At 47.4% G+C, this 5,296-nt stretch overlaps 1 pseudogene; it reads left to right on the plus strand.

Annotated features, from left to right (window-relative positions):
* Positions 1–1,009: 1,009 nt before the first annotated feature.
* On the plus strand, positions 1,010–4,731 carry LOC140207850 (probable G-protein coupled receptor 139; annotated as a pseudogene).
* Positions 4,732–5,296: the final 565 nt, after the last annotated feature.

Below are 5,296 nucleotides of genomic sequence, written 5' to 3' on the forward strand. Positions count from 1 at the left end.
GTGCAAACGCTCTCTCTCTCTCTCTCTCACACACACACACACACAGGCTGACGCACACACATACGCGACTGCACTTTCTTTTCCACATCTCCATTTCTCCGTCGTGTTTTCTGACAAATACTCACCACTCTGAGTTTGATGGTCAAGCATTAGGGTTAGAGGGGAAACACGTTGCAATTGATGACGCTTTTGAAGGCTTAGACAATTTTGTTGAGTCCAACTAATTCGAACAAATGGTCAAAGCCTTCTGAAAGCAGAGAACCCAGGAGCCCAAGATTACTCTTTTCGAAGATTGGACAGGCAGTGAATGCAGGAGACTGATTATGTGCAGATAGGTAGGATCGGCTTAATGTGACGTCATGGTCGGCACAGACACTGTGGGCCGAACGACCTGATCCTGTGCTTTAGCTTTCTCTGTTCTCTGTCGGAGTCAGAGAAACAGCAGGCAGCACGTTCCTGTCTGAGACGGTATATGTCTCTCAATGGTGGTGAACATGTTTCTGACCCAGGGCACTGTCTGGTACACTTCACACAAACAAGCTGAGGATCGCTGCTGGTAATCGGGAGTGGGAGATAAGGGTAAAGTGCGGTGAGCTGTGATTACAATTGGCGGTGAATCAGAGTGGAATGGCTGTTTTACTCTCAGTCAATCTCTTCAACCGATGGACGAAACTGAGGTAGAGAGTTGGGTCTGATGGTCATTGAAACAAAACCCCTTTGCTGGAGGACTGCCTCCAGCAATATACACCCTTCAGAACCATCACAATTTCCATTGCTTGCAGTTTCACAATTAATTTCTAAATTAATCACAAACGGTCTCGGCGGGGATTGCACTTGCCTGACGTAATCGGAATGTAAATATTTTTTTTAAATCTTTAGTTTTAAAGCTGTTGGAATCTGTCCCCGTGGAGTCGCTGAATGGTATTAAAACCCCAGGCATGCGCTGCATGAACATTTCATTCCGGGAGATCGCCTGTGGCACAGGAGGACAAATTACTGCACAGGGAAAATGTCTGCAATGTTGGACAGGTACTTGAGTGTGGATAAAATATTACGAGTGTTCATTGCCGTCATGGGAGGTCCTGGTGAGTGAGCAGAGCAATTCATGTTTGTTTATTCTGTGTGTTAACCGGCGTGAACCTGTTTATGATCACTTTCCAAGTTTCTAACTTAATGTTCAGTGCACCGTCAATGATCCGTCAATGGTATCGAACCTGTAAAAAGAACATTCTGAATGTTCATATTTAATGACAAAAGAAAGTACACCTCCGCCTCTCCCCTAACTCACGGGATCGACTCGAACGTTGCTCTTGCCTTTAATGGGACGTTGACCAGAGTGGTGCCAGTGCTCGGGACGGACATCTCTCCGCGCATGCGTGACTGGGAAAGTTTTACATTGGGGTGTTGACTGCTTATGAGTTATTCATCAGAGCGAACCCCTGGGCCTTTGGTGACACCTTGTTCTGAATTGCCCCAGTGCTGGAGACAAGCAGCTCTCCAGGGAGATCTGAATGGGATGGTTTGAGTGGCACCTTGTCTAGAGTTCTATCGGGGCTTTTGAAAGACAACTCTAAGGGGAAATGTGATTTAGAGCAGCGGTCCCCAACCACCGGGCCGCGGACCGAACCAGGCCGCAGAGCATGCGCTACCAGGCCGCGAGGAAACGATATGATTTAGCGATAGGAGTCAGCTGCACCTTTCCTCATTCCCTGTCACGCACTGTTGAGCCATCACGCGCGCGTCGTCCATGTCAGCGCGGGAAGGAGATCAACTCCTCGAGCTTGCAAATGACGATGGGCTGAAAAGTCTGTTTGACATAACATCTCTGCCGGCATTCTGGATCAAAGTCAAGGCTCCATATCCTGAGATAGCCGCGGAAGCACCGGAAACATTGCTTCCATTTCCAACATATCTCTGCGATGAATGTAACAAAAACTAAATTGCGGATTAGACTGAACATAAGGAACCCCATTCGAGTATCGCTGTCCCCCATCACCCCTCGATGGGACCGTCTTGTTGCAGGAAAACAAGCCCAGGGCTCCCACTGATTCCGCGGGTGCATTGCAATGATTTTATAAGTTCATACGGGGAAAATATGCGCTGTGTTTAATATCCAAACGTTACTTCAAATGTTATGATGCTATTGACTTATATAACCATATAACAATTACAGCACGGAAACAGGCCATCTCGGCCCTTCTAGTCCGTGCCGAATGCTACTCTCACCTCGCCCCACCGAACTGCACTCAGCCCATAACCTTCCATTTCTTTCCTGTCCATATACCTATTCAATTTATCTTCAAATGATAATATCGAACCTGCTTCTGACAATTGTACTGGAAGTTCGTCCAATACTTACTTCAAACTCCCCTGTCCTCCCCTGATCATTGACTTATCGCTATATTCATGCGAGGAAAATGCGCTGTGTGTTTAATATTAAATTCGTTAGATAAAGCCTTTTAGAAACGAAATTGAGTGTATTAGCCACTTATCACCCATATTCCGGTCGTGATTAACATCCACCTCCGAACAGAATCGCCAAAAACGATTTGCGGAAAAAATAATCAACAGGTGCACACATGCGCAAATTACACATGCGCACTGATGCCCGCGCAAGGCTTCATGGTCATTGTAGTCTTCACTGGGTAAACGCAACGTATTTGACCGGTACTCTTGTCCGTTGGCAACCATCCCGCCCCTCCGGTCGGCTGGTCCGTCGGTCCGCAAGAATATTGTCAACATGAAACCGGTCCGCACTGCAAAAAAGGTTGGGGACCCCTGCAGTACAAGGCGATAAATAGATTGCATTATTCAAAAGCAAGACTGAATCGCATCTTCCCATCCGTGTCTCCTGAATGCGACAAGTGCCGCTCTGCCGAGGGCTCACTAGCACATCTTTTCTGGTTTTGCCCTACATTATACAACTTTTGGACTGCAATCTTTGAGTGGGTCTCAAAAGTCTATTCCAGAGACATTCAGCCCAATCACGACCTCGCCATCTTTGGATGCTCTGCAGAGACTCTTGAGTTGCCGGGACATGCAGATTGCTCTGCATCTGGGAATGGTGGTGGCGAAGAAACTTATTCTTCTGAGCTGGAAGTCTGCTACTCCACCCACCTTCGCACACTGGCTCAAGCAGATGTTGTCTGTTATACAAATGGAAAGACTGCGTCCGCACAAACCCAATACACAGAATACATTTGAGAGAATATGGGGACCCTTATTGGCTCAGTGTCACATTACCTCACATACACAGTGACCTTGACCTGCATAGTCTCATGAGCGGGTGTGGTGCCTAACCGGATTCCTTCATTCACTTTACTGCACATTGCTTATGTAATCTTGTAAATTGTCTGGCAACCTTTTTGTTTTTTTTTTTTTTTGGTTTTTGATTTGTTTTGTCTGTTCTCCGCCTGGCGCGGTATTTCCTTTGTATTGTTTTGTCTTCAATATATTTTGTCTTTGTAAAACTGAAAATTGTAGATAAAGTAACTTAAAAAAAACTTACCCCTGACATCTCCTCTGCACCTACTTCCAGCCACATGAGTGCTGGGTTTTCCAGAGGCCCGGTCAGTCAAGGTTAAATCAGTGAAACTGGCCCCATCGGAACTGGATCGCTGTTGTTCCCGACGATTACCCACATCTCGTCATATCTCCACAGTGGGGAAGGCAGGTCTGAGACAGTGTGACCCGTGCTTGGTGTTAGTTGAGCAGCTGTTCACCGCCTCTGGCGCTCATGGCCATTGGCGGAAACCCGAACCCGTGTCCATTCCCGGAGTATGTGTTCAATAATTCCCAGTGTCTGTTCTCTGTCTCTCTCCCTGCAGTGAACTTAGTGGCGATTGTGATCCTGTCCCGGGGAAAGTGTGGCCTCTCTACCTGTACCACCCGCTACCTGGTGGCCACGGCAGCGGCGGATCTACTGACCGTTGTCACCGAGGTCTTTGTGCGTCAAGTCATAAATTATTACTTTCCGTGGAATTTTTTGAACACTACCCCGATGTGCAGAGTTGTCGAGGTACTGAGGTTCACAGCCACATACTGTTCTGTCTGGTTCACCGTCATGTTCACTGTTGATCGCTTTGTCGCTATTTGCTGTCAGAAACTAAAAACAAAATATTGCACCGGGAAAACTGCGGCTGTGGTTCTAACAACAACCGCCGTGCTGTCCTTTCTGAAAAAATGTTCCCCGTTACTTCCTCTGGGAACCCAGAGAGATCATCGAGAATGTAACATGGTTCTGCAAGCTTATGGAATATACTTTCACTGACCCCGGATGGGTAGTATACGATTAGCTTGATATAGTTTTGAATCCGTTCATTCGTTGTGATCCTGTTACTCAACGCTCTGACATTCAGGCACATTTTAGTGGCCAGTCGGGTCCGTAGGGGACTGAGAGGTCAGGGCAAAGGCGAGAATCGCAGTGACCCGGAGATGGAGAGCAGGAGGAGGTCTGTGATCTTACTCCTCGCCATCTCCGGAAGCTTCATCACCCTGTGGCTGACACTAGTTGTAAATTTCATGTATTATGAGATCAAAGGAATTGGATTCGATTTCAATGATTCTGAGGTGATCTTTCACAACGCCAGGATTTTGCTGAAGAATTTCAGCTGCTGCACGAGCACATTTATTTACGCTGTGACTCAGTCGAAATTCAGGGAGCAGGTGATCAGCGCGGTGAAATATTCGTTCAACTGGGTGCGACAGGTCATTAATAAAGCCGCGTCCTGAGCACAACCCAGATTCACCGCCCGATCCCAGGTGTTATTCCCGGGCGAACTGTCCCATCGACCGGCAGCTCCGGGAAATTAGTAACAACAGTGATGTGGACCGTAAAAATAGGAAATGAGGGGAAATAGAGGTAGGGAGACAGGGACGCGAGTGTGAGGGAGAGACGTGAGAGAGTGGCTGAATGAGGTGATGAAACGAGAGCGGTGCACGCGTGGGGTTGGGAGAACAGGAGAGATATTGTGTTTGTGTGTGTGTGTGTATATATGTGCGCGCCTGTCTGTCTGTGTGTGCGTGTGTGTGTGTGTGTGTGTGAAAAAGAGCGGACTGTGGTTAGACCGGGAGGAATGTAGAAAAGATATTTAAGGATGTTGCTTGGACATTGGGGCTCTTTTATGGGGAGAGTTTGCCAGGATGGGTATTTATCTCTTGGATCTTCGAAGAGTGAGAGGCAACCAAATGGAAACGATTAAAGTTGCCATCGGTTCTGGGAAGCTGGACAATGAGAGTTCAGGTTCCCGCTGATATAGCTCCACTACAGTGTCCCATCCTGTTGGTAAGTTCTACC

The sequence above is a fragment of the Mobula birostris genome, chromosome 13, assembly GCF_030028105.1.
Source record: "Mobula birostris isolate sMobBir1 chromosome 13, sMobBir1.hap1, whole genome shotgun sequence".
Classification (NCBI taxonomy): domain Eukaryota; kingdom Metazoa; phylum Chordata; class Chondrichthyes; order Myliobatiformes; family Myliobatidae; genus Mobula; species Mobula birostris.